We start from the raw sequence: 17,928 nt of genomic DNA on the forward strand, positions 1-17,928 counted from the left end.
TTTTTTTTTTTTTTTTTTTTTTTTTGGAGGTGATTTAAATCTCCCTTTGTCAGGATACCAGCAGTCCTGTCAGTAGTGTCAGGATACCAAAAACAAATCAGTAGCAGTGGCAGGATCCAGCAGAAATAGCCAGGCCTCCAACCAATCAGCATGAGTCAGCTGTGTTGATCAGAATCAGCTGGAAGCCAGAAGTTTTCTGCAAGCCTCTCTCAACAAAGAGAACATCAGCGAAGATGGGAGACCAACAGAACATTGCAAAGCTAGCTATGCAATCATGCCATCACCATCCCTAGAGTCCTATTTATATTCTAACCAAACATCACTTTTTCTCCCATGGGTCTTGCCTCAACAAAAGACCACATAGTCTGTATCACATGACATATCCGCAAACTTTCACTTCATTTACCTGACCATGATTTAGCTTTGGTAAGTGATATCTATCGAGAAAGTCATTCATTTCATTTAGATTTCCCAGTTCTGTACACTGTAGGTTTTTGAAGTAAGACCTAATGATGCTTTGGATTTCCTCAGTGTCTATCATTATGTCCACCTTTTCATTTATGATTTTAGTAGTTTGGATATTGTCTCTCTGACTTTTAGTTGGTTTGACTAAAGGTTTCTCTACCTTGATGATTTCCTCAAAGAACTACCTCTTGGTTTCATTGATTCTTTGTATTGCTCTCTGTTTCTAATATATTGATTTCAGCCCTGAGCTTAATTATTTCTTGCCCTCTATTCCTATTGGGTGTACTTTTTCTTTCTTTTGTTTTCTAGAGCTTTCAGGTGTGTTATTAAATTGCTCGTATGGGATCTCTCCAAATTCATTCTAGGAGGCCACAGTTACCCTAATAACTTACTGGTGAGGTTTGGTCTGTTGCTATGTATTGTAATGCTAAATTCTCTATCACAAGGTCTAATTGCCTCAAGGCAATGCAACCCTTTGTAATGCAACCCCAAATGTATACTAATTTTTGTTGTACAAATCTTGCCCTGTAAGTTATCTTGTTAATAAAGATGCCTTCAGGCTCTAGTTGGACAGAAAAGAGTTAGGTGGGGCTTTGGTTTCTGGGATTGAGGCCTGAGGCAGAGTCCATGAAGGAGAGAGAAAAGAAGGAATGAGTCATGATAGGGTGCGTGAATTGTGAGCACATGGCTGCTACATGGAGTAGGAGCAGCCCAGGCAAAACATGACAAGTGATATCTCAGGATTATTGACAGGAAAATAGACAAAGTAACAAAGAGGGTTGATATCTGCCTAGCTCTAGTGCTTTAAGGCTTATTATAAATAGAAAGGTTTTGTGTCTTTTATTTGGGAAATAAACGACCTAAGGTGGAGTGGAAACTTCCAAGTAATGTTTACTACAACACCTAAACCACAAAACGGCACAACAATGAAAGAGAATTTCAGACCAATCCCCCTATGAACATTCACACAAAAATAATAAAATATTTGTACACTAAATCTAAGAGCACATCAAAAACATCATCCATCATAATCAAGTAAACTTCATTACACAAATGGAGGGATGGGTCAACATATGAAAATCTACCATTTAATGCAACATATAAACAAAATGAATTCAAATAAAACCACACATTATTATCTCATTAGATTCTGAAAAACTCTTTGAAAAAAATCCAATACCCTTTCATGATAAAAAGTCTTGGAGAGATCACAAGGCACATATCTAAACACAAGAAAGGCAATATACAGCAAGCCAATAGCTAACCTCAAACTAAATGGAAACAAACTTAAAGCAATCCCACTAAATCAGGGACAAGGCAAGGCTGCCCACTCTCTCCCTGTCTATTCAATATAGTACTTGAAGTTTGGCTAGAGCAATAAGAAAACTAAAAGAGATCAAAGGGATAAAAATTGGAAAGCAATAAGTCAAAATATCTCTATTTGCAGATGATATGATAGCATATATAAGGGACCCCCAAAATTTACCAAGGAACTCCAACAACTGATAAACACCACCAGCAAAGTGGCCAAATACAAAATTAACTAAAAAAATCAGTAGCCTTATTTATACAAATAATCAATAGTCTGAAGAAGAAATTATGGAAATAACACATTTTACAATAGACACAAATAACATAAAATGTCTTGGTATAACTCTAACCTGTATAGCAAGAACTTCAAGTCATTGAAAAAGAAATTGAAGAATGTGTCAGAAGATGGAAAATCCCCCATACTCTTGAGCTGGTAGGATTAATACGGTAAAAATGGGCACCACACCAAAAGCAATGTGCAATTCCCATCAAAATTGGAAGACAATTCATTACATACCTTGAAAGGACAACGATGAACTTCATATGGAAAAACAAAAACCCAGGATAGCTAAAACAATCCGGTACAATAAAAGAACTTTCAGGGGTATGACCATCCCTCATCAAAAGCTGAATTACAGAACAATTGTAAAAATCCACATTGTATCGACCTAAAAACAAACAAGCTGATCATTGGACTCAAATCGAAACCCCAGAAGTAAAGCCACACACATATGAAAAATTGATTTTGGACAAAGAAACCTGAACTATACAATGGAACAAAGAAAGCATCCTCAACAAATGAAGCTGGTCCAACTGGATATCTGAATATAGAAGACTGCAAATAGATACATATCTAGTATCCTGTACAAATCCAAATGGATCTAAAACCTCAACATAAAACATGATATACTAAATCTAATAGAAGAAAAAGTGAGGGGATAGCTTTGAATACACTGTCACAGAAGACAACTTCCTGAACAGAACACAAATAGTTCGGGTGCTAAGATAAACAGTTAATAAATTGGACTTCATGAAACTTAAAAGCTTCTGTAAGGCAAAGGACACTGTCAAAAGGACAACACAGTAGCCAACAGAATGGGAAATGATCTTTACAAATCCAGCATTTCACAGAGGGCTGATATCCCAACTATTTAAACAACTCAAGAAATGAGATTCAAACAAATGAAACAACCCAATTTTAAAATGGGTGCAGAGCTAAACAGAGAATTCTCAACAGATAAATCTTTAATGACTGAAAGGCACTTAAAGAAATATTCAACATCCTTAGTCATCAGGGAAATGCAAATGAAAACCACTCTGGGATTCCATCTTACACCCATTGTAGATTCCAAAATAAGTTCAAGACCACCTAGCCCCTTCCCCTCTGAAGGGACTTTCAGAAACATAGCAGTCAAAATGACTAAGTCTGCAGCTTCCAAAACAAAATGGGCTGTTCTCAGAAAAATAAGCAGAACAAGATTAGCAGTTCCCAGAGAAATTCCCCTACCCTGCCCAACTCTGAATTCTGAGGAAAAAAAAAAAAAACCACAAATGACCTTGACCTTGTCGATAGCTGTGACGTTAATAGCTGTGACATTAATAGCTGACCCATAAGTTCAAATTGTACCGCTGCTTTACTGACCAAATCATAATAACTCACCATAAGGGCAGGCAAAGTGAGTCACTAGGCCAAAGGTAGTCACCCTATATAAACCAACCAATGCCTGAAAAGGTTACTTGCTACACCAATGAAAATAAGCCAGCTAGCCCTGTTGCCTAAATCTGCCCCTTACAAGGTACCAAAAGTGTGTTCTTTCTTTGTTCTGGATCTCTCCTCTGACCTGCATGCTGAGAGGGGGGTCCCCAATGAGTTGGATCAATAAAAGCCCTCTTGCAGTTTGCAGTGATGGGCAGTCTTTGTGAGTGTCTTTTGACGGACTCTAACACCATCAGGGTGGATAAGATGAAAATCTCAAGTGACAGACCATACTGTCAATGCTTATGTCTTAGGGCTTTACTGCTGTTTGGGAGTGCAAACTTGTACAATCACTTTGGAAATCAATTTGGTGGTGTCTTAGGGTTTCATTGCTGTGAAGAAACAATATGGCTAAGGCAACACTTATTTAGGAAATATTTGACTGAAGTGCTCTTACAGTTTCAGAGGTTGTGGTAGTTTGAATGATTGGCAGAAGTGGCACTATTTGAAGGTGTGGCCTTGTTGGAGGAAGTGTGTCATTGTGGGCATGGACTTTAAGACCCTTACCCTAAATTTGTGGGAGCCAGTCTTCTCCTAGTGGCCTTCAGATGAAGATGTATAACTGTCAACTCCTCCTGCACCATGCCTGCCTGCACGTGGCCATGCTCCTACCTTGATGATAGTGGACTGAACCTGATAATAGTGGCCAGCTCCAATTAAATGTTGTCCTTATAAGAGTTGCCTTGGTCATGGTGTCTATTCACAGCAGTAAAGCCCTAAGACACAAACAGGTACCAGGGACTTGGGTATCACTGTGATAAGCCTGACAATTGGAAGAATATGAATTTGAGGACTTTGGATTTGGAAAGCATTTGGATGCTTTAAGTGTGACTTAATGGGCAATCCTGGTAGGAATATGGAAGACTTTGTTGCTGAGAGTGACTTGAACTGTTCAGACATGATCCAAAATGTTTCAGTGTAGAAAAGCTTCAATATGTGGCATAGAGACTTGTTTTGTGGAATTTTTTTGAAGAATGTGGCTGCTTTTTGCCCTTGTCTGAAAAGTCTACCTGAGGCTAAGGTAAAGAGATTTATAGTAACTGAATTGACAAAGAAAATCTCAAAAGAGCCCAGCATAGACTTTGTTCTCTGGTTTAGTCTTATGAAGAGCGTTTTTTAATATTTATTTATTTATTTATTTATTTATTATATGTAAGTACACTGTAGCTGTCTTCAGACACTCCAGAAGAGGGCATCAGATTTCATTACGGATGGTTGTGAGCCACCATGTGGTTGCTGGGATTTGAACTCAGGACCTTTGGAAAAGCAGTCGGCACTCTTAACCGCTGAGCCATCTCTCTAGCCCATGAAGAGTGTTTTAATGAGAAGTATCAAACTGAGAAAGGAAAAATGAAAAAAATGTGTGGTTTAAGTTATAAAAGGGAGCCAGGAAGTGAAAGGGAGACGAATCTTGTATTCAAAAAGATAAAGAGATTAAGGTTGTGGCGATATCAGAGCAAGATCCCACCCAGCAAAGCTTATTGTTTTTGTTTGCAGTTGAAGAAGAAATAGTTTGGATTTTTAATTTGCATTGAACTACAATCCAGAAATGTGGGGGCACACTTGTGATCCAGATCTTGAGTCTGGAAGACACAGGCTTTCATTCTGGGTCTTGAGGAACACTGGTGATGAAAAGCCTATGCCCAGACATGGTGGTACACTCATGTAATACTAGGAGATTATGTCAAGCAGATCTCTGAGTTCAAGGCCAGTGTGGGACAGAGCAAGTTCCAAGCAAAGTAAAGCATAAATCCAGGCACAGTAGTACAAACCTTTAATTCCAGCATTTGGGAGACAGAGACATACAGATCTCTGAGTTCAAGGTCAATCTACAGAGCAAGTTTCAGCACAGCCAAGCTTAGGCAGTGAGGGAGTTGGAAAACAGAAAGCTAAGGGTGGCTCTATTCTAGCTCCAGCAACCACTGGGACAATTGATGCTGATTAGCTGGAGCTAAGAAATTGGTGGTGATTAGGAACAGATTAGCATCACTTAGGTGAAATCTTCTAAGAAGTGTTTTCTGAGAGCACAAAGCATTTGTGTTCTAGAGATAGTCAAGGTTGTACCCATGCTGCAATCTTGGTAATTGTGTAAGAGTCACCCAGGTGGTACTGGTTGTAAAGGTATGAAGGCATAATGGAGAGCAGCTGAGGCTTGTAAGAGGCCAGGGAAGGCTATTGGGAGAGGTGCAGCCTCAGTTACAGTTGATGGCCAAGGACTGAAGGTGTCATGTAAAAGTTAAGGTTTGGCACCATGGAGAAGCCTAGTTGCAGCAGACGACCCCAGGATATTGTAGATGCCAGTCCATCACAAGAACATCAGAGGAGTGGAGTGAACAAGAGCCTAGAGTACTACAGAGGGCAGAGCTGGAGAAGTGACACAAGCCTATTGGAGTAGCCTAGAAGATCGTGTATGGATCACAGATATTGGAACAAGAAACTGTGAAATTCAAGTTCACTTGGAGATCCCAAGATATTAAAGATGCCAGAGTTGTAGTATATCTGCTGAGGAAACCTTCCAACAGGATGGAGAACCAGCCCAAGAGAAAGCAGTTTGTGCAAGCAACAAAGACAAAAATGGAGTTGGAGATCTGATGACAGCTTTGAAATCAGAAATGGAGATTCGGAGTTTGGAGTTTGCCCAGCTGGTTTCCTGTCTTGCTTATGGATTACAGTTAAGTGATTGGATAAGTATCAGAAGAGACTTTGAACTTTGGATTTTTAATATTGTTGAGACTGCTATAGACCACGGGGACTTTGGAAGTTGGACTAAACTTATCTTTATTATACTTTGGCTAAGTATGGCCCCCATATACTCATGTGTTTGAACAAGCCTAAGGGGGGCGGGCAGGGGATAGAATGTGGTACTTTGAATAAACTTGGCCCAGTATGTGGCACTATTTGGAAGTGTGGTCTTGTTGGAGGAAGTGTGTCATCATGGGTGTGGGCTTTAAGACACTCCTTCTAACCATCTAACCATGCCTTCTCCTAGTGTCTTTTAGATGAAGATGAAGAACTCTCAGCTTCTCCTGCACCATGCCGGCTGGATGCTGTCATCCTCCTGCCTTGATTATAATAGACTGAAAATGAACCTATAAGCCAGCCTCAATTAAATATTGTCCTTATAAGAGTTGCCTTGGTTATGGTGTCTGTTCACAGCAGTAATAACTAAGATAGAGCTCCAGTCCATCATCATCATATCAGGAAGCATGGTAGCATCCAGGCAAACATGGTGCTGGAGAAGGAGCTGCAACTTGTACATCTTGTTACAAAGACAGCCAGAAAAAGTTTATCTTCCACAGACGGTCAAGAGGAGCGCCACTTCTGGAATGGACAGAGCTTCAGCACTAGGAAATACCAAAGCCTCTAGACAGTGAGAAACTTAATCTAAGACCACAACTATTCCAACAAATCCTCACCTCCTAATAGTGTCACTTCCCATGGTCCAAGTATACACAAACCACCACAGGAGGTCTCCCAAAAATTTTGGAATATTTCTAGCTCAAGACCCAGCTATACCACTCCTGAACATATATCAAAAAAAAAATTTCCATCATACAAAATAGACACTTGCTCAACTATTTTCCTAAAAGCTTTATTTGTAATAACCAGAAATTAGAAACAACCCAGATGTCCCTCAACTGAATGAAGATAAAAAATAGTACATTTACACAATGGAATAGTACTCAGTTATTAAAAACAGAAATCATGAAATTTGCAGAATAATGGATGGAACTTGAAAAAATCATTCTGAGTGAGGTAGCCTACACACAGAAAAACAAACATGGTATGTAGTCACTTATAAATACCCATAAAGTAAAGGATAACCAAGCTATAATCCACAGCCCCAAAGAAGCAAAACAAAAAATTGGGATCAGGGGAGCATGCTTGAGTGTCACTGAGAAATGGAAATAAAATAGACATCTGGGATGGATCGAGGGAGAAAAGTGGGCAGGAGAGTGGGATAGAGAGGGGAACAGGAGTGATCCAGTGTGTAGAGAATGTGAGGAGAGAAAACTAGGAGAGAGAACTGGAACGGAGGAGGGAGGAATATTTCAGGAAAAGCTAGAAATCCAGGACAATGGAAACTCCTGGGAATCTATGAGGGTGACCATACCTAAAACTCCTAGCAGTAGGGGATACAGAATATAAAATTGTTGCCTCTTGTAACCAGGCAAGACTTCCAATGGGGATATCAACCTAGCCACAGTTTTTCCTTTTATAAGAAGTGCAGAGATATGGAGGGAACAAAAAGGGAGGGAATGGACAACCAAGGAGTGGCCCAACTTGAGTTCCATGCCATGAGAGAACCTAACCTTGGTACTATTAATATTATTCTGCTATACTTCATAGAGAAGGCTAGTATAACAGTCATCAGAGTGGCTTCATGAAAATAAGATGCTGAGACCCAAGGCCAAACAGTAGGCAGAGCTTGGGCAATCTAGTAGAACGGGGAAGAAGGAAAGGAAGAAGCAGGAGAAGAGGACCTGTAATGCCTCTGAGGAATTTCTCTCAATAGAGTGCATTGATTCAATGGACAATTGCTTGTTTAATTGGAGAAATTAAACACTCAGCAACTCTGTTATGAAGAAGTGGATATTTAAGTGGATAAAATACCAGAACTTCTCTAAGTTTGAGGTTTCTCATTTACAAATTAAATGATCTCATAGGGCCTTCTCAAAACTCTAATATTCTTTAATTTTTTCCTACTGTATCTCATAAATCACAGTCTGTGTAGACAGAAAGATCACTAGCAAGTGTGGAGAACTGCTCTAATTTTCTTTTTAAGTGAAAATAATGTTACTGACTTCATGGGGAGAAGAAGGAGGTTACTGAATGACCTTGCCCCTGTACACAAGTAAGATGTTGAGATCTGTCACTTGATGCACACAGCTACAGCCAGTGAGCAGCCTATGTTTCCAAAACTCCAAGCTGAATTAACTGTGTCAACCAGGATTGTACATTTCTGCATAAAGTTGGAAATTCAATATTCATCAGTTCAAGTTAAGTTCCCCAAATGGTACACCTACTAATCTGGTCTCTTTTCATTTATATGGCATGAATTAATGCATGCTGGGGAAAATACAAAGCCACTCTCCAACTTCAATCAGGTCCTTCTTCATAATGGGGACCACTGCAGCTGATTGTCTTAAACTTTGGTCTGTGATCTACCAATTGCCTACGCCATTTCCCCCTGTCTGTACACTATAAACTATTCCTCCTATTCTAGTCTGAAAGCAGAGGCCATGCTCCACACACAAATCCTTTTTCTGCTGTTGCAATGGGTCTAAGTGACTCAAACTGATAATTTTTTATTTTATTTTATTTTTTTTTTTTGGTTTTTCGAGACAGGGTTTCTCTGTGTAGCCCTGGCTGTCCTGGCACTCACTTTGTAGACCAGGCTGGCCTCGAACTCAGAAATCCGCCTGCCTCTGCCTCCCGAGTGCTGGGATTAAAGGCGTGCGCCACCACGCCCGGCCAAACTGATAATTTTAAATCTCTGTGATGGTACAACCCCTTAATTTAAGAATATCAACGTTTTAATTTTAATCAAGCCGGGCGTAATGACACACACCTTTAATCCCAGCACTTGGGAGGCAGAGGCAGACGGATTTCTGAGTTCGAGGCCAGCCTGGTCTACAAAGTGAGTTCCAGGACAGCCAGGGCTATACAGAGAAACCCTGTCTCGGGAAAAAAAAAGCAATAATTCTAATCAAGTGGACAGTAAAGCCCTGTGGAGATCAAGGCCACTTGAAACAATTCAACAGAGCCTCATAAACATTTTTTCTAAAAGGCTGGAGGTACAACCATTCTAGATTAAATATGTCTTCCCAGGGAGAAATAATATCATGAAATTAAGAAAGACATTAATGGGGAAAATTTTCTTGAAGAATAGCATGAAACCAGTTCTGGCTAAAGCTCAAAGAAGAGGCAGCCTACAATACATTTTGGATTCAATATATGCTGGTTCAGGCCCCAGGTTACCCTTTGAACAATTTAAATACAGACTTCAATTCTAACCACTTAAGCAGAAGGGAGATTTACACAGCAAAAATATTCCCAGAAATAATTCTTCAGTACACGAATGTCATGAAACCGCAGATCATTCCTCACTGACAGTCCATAGGTGAATAAGACAGATGATGAACAAGATTGGGAAAGTACAAAGAGCAAAAGAAAAAAGCTGGCGTGGGGAGGTCTTAACACAATCCATGATTAATGCAAAGCAGGCTTCTTAAAAAGAATACTACTTCAAGGGGAAAGGGAAGGAAATGGGAGACTTCTATGAAGACAGTAGAAACAATAATATGTTGGTACAAATTCAGAAGAAGGTTAACTGAAAGATTCTGAGAGAGAAGAGTGAAAAATTATGTAAGCCCCTAGACTTGTGTCCAAAATAGACCTCACTAATGGCAGGAAGTAAAAGTTTAACTCGCCCCATTGTTCCAGGATGTACTAACCACAAAGTAGAAGTTTAACTTGCTCCATTGTTTTAGGAAATGTTCATACAGAATACTCTAACTGTTCCTTGAACCCTTATGCTTGCCAAATGCTATAGCCCCATGCCAGGTGTTTGCAGTTTCTGCCTTTATAAACCCTTTGAGCTCAGGGTCGATTCCTCTACCCCTGCGTGGGATACAGGTCATCCCCAGTGCACTGGCCTTTCCTGATTAAACCTCTTGCTGTTTGCATCACGGTCTCTTGTGAGTTCTTGGGCATCGCATCATCCCGGGGCTTGAGTGAAGGTCCCTCCAGTTTCGGGGGACTTTCATAACCAAACAGTGCTGCATAGGGGGAACACTGTGTATCACAAGAACATTACTGACCAAGCCCATAGTGGCTTTGGGACTGATAATTATAGCCCCAAGTGATGGGAAGAGTTAGGTTCTCAGGAATATAAGCAACTACTCTCCAACAGATCTGGTCCCAAGATCATGACCAACTCTCCCAAGCATATTCCTGGTTTTATAAAAAATGCTTTGTTTATTTCTTTATCCCTCCTCTGGCCTAAGGGAAAGTTCCCAAGGCCTAGACTCCAGGCTATTCCTGGGTTTGAGAAGGAGCTGTGTTTCCTTATCCACACATGAAAGCCTCAGGGAAAGCCTTGCTTGATCAGGCCAGCCCTCAGCACAACTGATTTCTCATCTAGGGTCTTGCCCATCTGGGAAATCTAAGCTTTTCTCATGAAGAAAACTGAACATTTATGGCACAGCAGGTCTTAGTGTTGGTTGTGGCCCTGCTATGCTCCTTTAAGAAGCTTCTTAGACTCCTGCCATTTAATAAGGTCACTGGACTAGTGTCTGTTTAAAATCAGGGTTGTCTCCTTCCTTATGATTGGAGCCAAATGTCTACACAATCCTAGCGAACACACATGTGTAGCTAGCACTTAATCTCTTACAGACCTCAGTAATATATGAGGGACCCTAAGGGGTTTTCAAGTCCTACACCCTCCTTACAGCTTCCCCCTCCTGCCTGGAGGCAAGGTTCCATTCTCCTCCCACAGGAACATTCTTGAGTAAAAAATTCTCAGAATGTACTGACTGACAGTTACCTGACCCTCTGGAAAGTCCCAGGTACAGTTCAAATGCATGCCATGCTTGCTAGCCAATAGATTTAAAGGTCAGTATGCTTGGCCAGTAAGTTTGAACTGTAAACTTGTTGATGTAACCTGTGCCCCTAGAAAGTATAAAAACTGCTTGTAATAGCCATCCAGGGTCACCTTCTTAGTAACTCACCTTGAGGGACTAATTGAAGGTCAACCCTAACATGCAGAAAAATAAACCTCTTGCTTTTTGCATCAATCTGAGTCTCGGCGTCTCACTTGGGGGCATCTTGAAGTAAGTACCACTGATCAAGGGTTGGGGTCTTACATATACCCAGATTGACGGGCCTTATCGACCAGGGACCCCCACCACCACCACCAAGTAAGCTGGAGATTGATGCAAATGCAAGAGGAGTTTATTGTTCTAGCACACTGGGGCCATCCTACACCCAAAGGAGAGGTGACCCCTGGCAGTGAGTTTTTATACAGTTTCCAGGGGCAGGATAGAGTAACAGCAACTAGGCACAGTATGATTGGCGAAACAGTGTGACTTTTAAACTGATTGGTCCTTAGGGAATAGGTAGTAAGGGCTTCCCATATCAGTAGGGGGCCAATGGTCAGTCCACCCTGCAGTTTTTCTGAGGAATGTAACCAGCCTCTCCCTTCCAGGAAGGGAGGGGTGCCTATGTGCTCCATTCTACCACTCTACTCTGGGAAGGGAGGGACATTCATGTTCTGGGACCTGTGTGGAGAGCTTTGGGGGTTCCTGGGCAGGAATCTGACATTGGCCAAGGACAAGGAAATGGGCTTCAGGAGGGAATCTAATCTTAGGCTAGAACAGGGAAGTAGGTTCAGGCAGGAATCTTAATTTTAGGGTGGGACAAAAGAGGTAGGCTTCAGGCAAGAATCTGATTTTGGGACTGGACAAGGAAGTAGGTTCAGATATTTTGGTCATCCTGACAAGCCCTTAGAAACAACAACCATGGGACTTTGCTAATTCCCTGCTTGTTCCTTGACTAATTGTGTTTATTGTACTGCTCACCCTTGTTACTTGCATGTAATTAAAATGGTATAAAAGTGGACTGGGAAGAAATAAACCTGCCTTCAGTCTCAGGATTGACTGAGGTCATGCTGCAGTATTGTCTAACTGTCTCTTTATTTTCAGTCCTCACTCCTGCACTGGAGAACCTGTTGACTGCCTGAGCGGGCTTGGTCAGGCCTGGTGGAATTTTCCAAAGGCCCTGAGCTGACCTCTTCACTCAGCATGGGTAAATCCTTTCCATTATCAATTGTACCCTTCTACATCTCAGCAAAATAGTGGAGTGCTACCCAACACATAAGATTCCACGCACAATACCCACAAAATTAATCCCAAATGGGTTTTACTCTTAAATGTTAAATATAAAAGCACAGCATTTCTAGAAACTAGATAAACTAAAACTGCAACCTGCCGTCCGCTGATGCACAAGAAGCACGGCGATGTTCACTAAAAAGATATTTCTACCCACAGCCCACGTTCCCAAAGTTCTGCACAGTTTCTGCCCAAAGACTGAAGTTCTCCAGAGGCCACGGCTCAGTTCCAAAGAGTTCTAGTGCCCACAAAGGACCTCATACCAGCCACACCTGGCTACTAGTTTGCATCCAGTCCCAGGGAGAGCCTATCACAAGGGCTCCTGAGCTTCAGGCTCCCCATTCTCCTCAGAGTATGAACTGTAGCTCACCATATTGTGTGTTCCAAGCTTGTTCTCGGACCCCTCAGAGTTCCTTGTAGTGTCACAGAACGACCGGTGCTTCCCTAGCTTCAGAATAGAGCTACATGGAAGCCCCAGGAAGAACCAGCCTTTCCTATGACTGGTGCTCTGACTGCAGGTTCTGATTGGCTCATGAGGCCTGAGTGACAAGAGTCTCTCCCTCTTAGTCGGAGTATACAGAAAACCACGGAAGAGTATTTCCTGGCACTGGGTTCCACCCAAGGACCTTTCCCAGATCTGCAGATATTTGCATTGTAGTAGCACTTGCCCCTGACCTCCAGTAGCTTCTCTTCTGTATTCCTGTGCTTAGTAGGCACTTCCTCAGGGCAAGACAGGCTCTAGGACAAAGGCGTAAACACAGTAAATCAGCTCTTATAGTAAATATCAACTTATTTTTTCATAATACAGCATAATGGTCCCTACCTTCAAAATGGAGTCAGACAAATTCCTCATCAATGACTGCAAACAAAAAGATAGATATATCAATGAGACAATCCCCACACAAATAAACAAGAGATACCACATATAGAGCAAACATCAAGGGTAAGTCACCTATTAGCACTGTAGGTGTTGTACTTAGACGAACAGCTACACTGAGCTACTTTATACTCAGAACAAGGCTGCTTTTCCTTCTGGACAGGTAGGCTCAGAGGAAGGTCATGGATGCCTGGGTGCAGGACCAGAAAGAGTTCATTTTGACTAAGCCTGGCGGCTGTCTGTCTCACGACTGTGACAACACCAAACAGTGTGTTGAGTATGTTAATTGGTATCAGCAGCATTGAAATAGCACGTCAAGGCACTGGAGAGATGGCTCAACAGTTTAGAGAGGTAGCTGCTCTTCTAGAGGATCCAAGTTTAATCCCAAGTATACACTTGTTCTATCCTTCATTTTTATTTTAGTTACATGGCTATCTGCCTAGTTGTGTCTGTACGCAGTACCGGCAGAGTCCAGAAGAGGGCGGAAGATACCAACCATTGGGGTCACAGCACATTGTTAGCTACCTGTGTTACTGAAATGGAACCTGGGTCCTCTGGACAGCACTCAGTGCTCTTATCTGCCAAGCCAACTCTCTAGCCCCTCTTCTTTTAATTTAAAGTTTACTTTTGTACTTGTTCATTAAAATATATTGCATCTCATACACCCTTCCTTGTCCTCCCTCCTTCCCTTCCCAAATTCTTCCTTGTCATGCACGAGTAAGCAAGCCCTTAATATATGACTACAACAGGCCCTAGTCACTGAGCCTCCGATGGAGGACTCAGCTGCCTTCCCCTCGAGCCCCCTCGCTTCCCGAAGCTACGTCCCCCACGCCCTCCTTCTCCCGCAGCCGCCTTCCGCAGGCCGTTTCCACCGAGGAAAAGGAATCACATTGTATGTCCGCTATCCAGAACCTCCACTCTTTCGACCCCTTTGCTGATGCAAGTAAGGGGAATGACCTGCTTCCTGCTTGCTCTGAGGATTATATCCGCATAAGAATTCAACATAGTAATGGCAGGAAGGCCCTTCAACTGTCCAAGGGATCGCTGATGATTACGATAAAAAGAAACCAGTGAAGGCGTTTAAGAAGAAATTTGCCTGCAATGGTACTGTAGTTGAGCATCCAGAATATGGAGAAGTAATTCAGCTACAGGGTGACCAGCGCAAGAACATATGCCAGTTCCTAATAGAGATTGGACTGGCTAAGGACGATCAGCTGAAGGTTCATGGGTTTTAAGTGCTTGTGGCTCTCTGAAGCTTAAGTGAGGATTTCCTTGCAATGAGTAGAATTTCCCTTCTGTCCCTTGTCACAAGTTTAAAAACCTCACAGCTTGTATAATGTAATCATTTGGGGGTCCGCTTTTAACTTGGACTAATGTAAGTCCTTCATGCAATAAACTGAAAAGAGCCACAATACACACACACACAGACAGACACACACACACACACACATATATATGACTACAATCTGCTGAGTCTTTTGTTGTTGTTGTTGTTTGTTTGCTTTTTTGTTGTTTGTTGTGTGCATATAGTTTCAGGAGTGATTACATTGCATTAAATGGCCAACTAGGGAGTGTATTCCTGCCTCAGGCAGATTCTCTGACTTGCAGATGAATTGAACTGTTTAATGAACAGTGGGACTCTAACCCCTCTAATGACCTAGGCTGTCTTGGACAGCAAATATGATAAAGAATGGAAACCTAGGGATGGAAAATACATGAGCAGTTGAGAACACTGCAGATTTTCTGAGGGTACCCAGGTTTCCTTCCCAGCACATTCAGCAGCTCACATCTATCCCTAACTCCAGCTTCAGGGAATCTGAAAAAATCTGTTCACCTCCTAGGCAGGCATAAATTCACCAGGCAGGAATGAGGCAAAGTCAGATAAACAGGCAAAACTCCCATATACATGAAATACAAGTGAAATTCTATTTCTGAAGAAGGAGGAGGAAGAGGACAAGAGGAGGAGTAGGAAGAAGAAGAAATGAGGGAAGGGAGGAAAAGGAGAAAGGTAGAGGAAAGGGGAGGGGGAGGGAGAGGAGGAGGACCTTGTACCATAAAAATTATTTTTCACGATGAGTGTGACTTTACATTCTTTTGATCCCAGCACTTAGGACACAGAGGCAGAAAGATCACTATGATTTTTGAAGAAAGCCTGTGAGTAGCCAACACACACACACACACACACACACACACACACACACACACACACACAAAGGGAAAGAAGAACAAAACTGAATAATAGATAAAAAGAAGCATAGGAGAATTGGGAGAGTGTAAAACCTCTTAAGTCATTTCAGTTGTCTGTCACTTGTGCCCATAAAATCATTTTCAGTAATGACTATTGCCAAGCATGGTAGCACATGCTGTTAATCCCAGCACTTAGGAGGCTAAGACAATCTGAGATCCATGAGTTCAAGGTTATTTTAATCTTCTTAATCAATTTCATGATAATACTAATCTCAAGAAGACTACCACATTTTTAAACAGTGATTATAATTTTTATTTGTTTTGGGGGGGGGTTGAGATAATATCTCACAAAGAACCTTATATGATTTTGATTCATTATGTATAATATATAATACATAGAGTATATAGTATATAATGTAAAATAATATTGAGTCTTTAAGAAATTCTCATATAGAGCTCCCCAGAGATCCTTCAGACTGGCTGGAGCGCCGCGTTGTCGCCCGCGCCCGCTGAGGACTCGCGGCTCGGGCGCGCCCGGCGCGAGTGGCGAGCTCCGGCCGTGCACTGCGACGAGGCCAGGCGGCGGGCGGTTAGCGCTCCGCTCGGCGAGAGGGGAGGACGGGCACGCCGGGCGCTGCACGCCTCGGCGGGCGAGTTCCGCGTCCCAGGACCGAAGCGGGTCGGTGGCCCCCTGTGGAGAGAGGGGCGGCCGGCTCCCTGGACCCGGACGGCCCCCGGCTGGGCAGGAGGCTGGGGCCAGGGGCCGGCCATGTCCGCTCGCGCCCCGGTGCCCGCCGCTGCCACCCGGGAGGACCCGCCCCCCGTGGCGGGAGACCGGGACGCGCTGTTGGCAGCGACGAGCCGGCGGGCGGAGCAGCCGGCGCCCGGCGAGCGGGAGGGCAAGGAAACGAGGGAGGAGCGGGCGGCGGCCGCCACCAGCGCGGGTGCGCGGGGAGAGCCGTCGCCAGCGCTCGTGCTGGGACACAGCGTGCCGCAAGCGGCCGTGCCCGTGAGGCCGCTGGCGCTGCACCTGGCGCACAAGGCACGTGCACCCGGGGGGTCCCTTCTAGTTACCTTTCTATTCCTGTGATACAACACACCATGGTCAAGGCAGTTTATAAGAGAAAGCAGTAAATAGGGCTTACAGATCCAGAAATAGAGAAGGCGCTGCTGGCTCAATAAACACAGGGTAGCAAGAAGCAGTGAGAGCCTACATTGTGAACCCCAGGTAGGAAGTAGAGAATACACTGGGCATGGCCAGAGGCATTCATAGCCAATAAGCTTAGCACCATGATACACCTTCAAAAAGGCGCACACCTCTAATCTCCCCGAAAGAGTTCTGCCAATGGGAAAACAATTATTCAAACATCTAAGAGTATAGGAGCCATTTTCATTTAACCAACACCTTTCTTTAACTCAGATAGTGACAGCTTAAGTGGCAGTGATATGTTTTCAACATACAGTGTCACAAAATATTAACCACATGCTCTATGAATGTTCTAATGTTGTTATATTGCATGTAATTGCCTTGTATTTAACCTGAAGAACAGAACAAAGTTTCAGCATCATATCTATATCTACCTTGTACTCCTGAAGTGTGTTCCAGTTGTAAATTCTATTTCAGACTTCTGAGTGAAAACTGAGTGTCACATCCTGTCTAACTGCTACATGTAATGGGAAAGTTATTTTTTTAAGTGAAAATTTCAAAGTGATATCTGATAATTATAGTTTTTCCAGATTTGAGATATACTTATCAACAATGGTTGCTTCATAGGTTTATTTAGAAAATAATCTGTGTTACCAATTAAGGCAAATGATAGAGCTTCCATTGTAGAAAGACAATTATTTTATCCTAATCTGAAGTTATCTCTCACTATATGAATTGAATTTTAACCAGGCACACTTCCAAGAGACAGTACATGCTTTGTTATGAAAAGCTAAAGAGGAAGCAATTCCAAAGGAAAAAGAGAGACATCTTGGCTCCTGGACTCCACCGAGACTACTCTGCACAGGTGAGAGTGTGGACTACAGAAGCTAACAGCTTCTGGGACAGGCAGGAGCCACAGAGCTTCTGAGGCAGCCACCTTTTCGGGCTCCAGACATCCGGGCACCTTCCCTGCCAGAGAATAGGTGTCCGCCCGGCCTGGGAGGGCTTTGCCTGAGCATCTGTGGGAGACATCTTGGATCCTGGACTCCACTGAGACTACTCTGCACAGGTCCTGTTTCAGGCCTTCTTCTTCTGCCAGGAGGCAAGTCTGAACGACAGATATCTGTGCACCTTCCCTGAAAAAGGAGAGCTTGCCTGCAGAGAGTGCTCTGACCACCGAAACTCAGGAGAGAGCTAGTCTCCCCAGTCTTCCAGTAGAGAAAAACAGAATCAAGAGAGGAACAAGCTCTAACCAGAGACAACTCTAACAACTGACTCCAGAGTTTACCAGATG

At 42.8% G+C, this 17,928-nt stretch overlaps 1 pseudogene; it reads left to right on the plus strand.

Annotated features, from left to right (window-relative positions):
• The first annotated feature begins 14,194 nt into the window (after nucleotides 1-14,194).
• On the plus strand, nucleotides 14,195-14,646 carry LOC110300667 (annotated as a pseudogene).
• Nucleotides 14,647-17,928: the final 3,282 nt, after the last annotated feature.

The sequence above is a fragment of the Mus caroli genome, chromosome 8, assembly GCF_900094665.2.
Source record: "Mus caroli chromosome 8, CAROLI_EIJ_v1.1, whole genome shotgun sequence".
Classification (NCBI taxonomy): domain Eukaryota; kingdom Metazoa; phylum Chordata; class Mammalia; order Rodentia; family Muridae; genus Mus; species Mus caroli.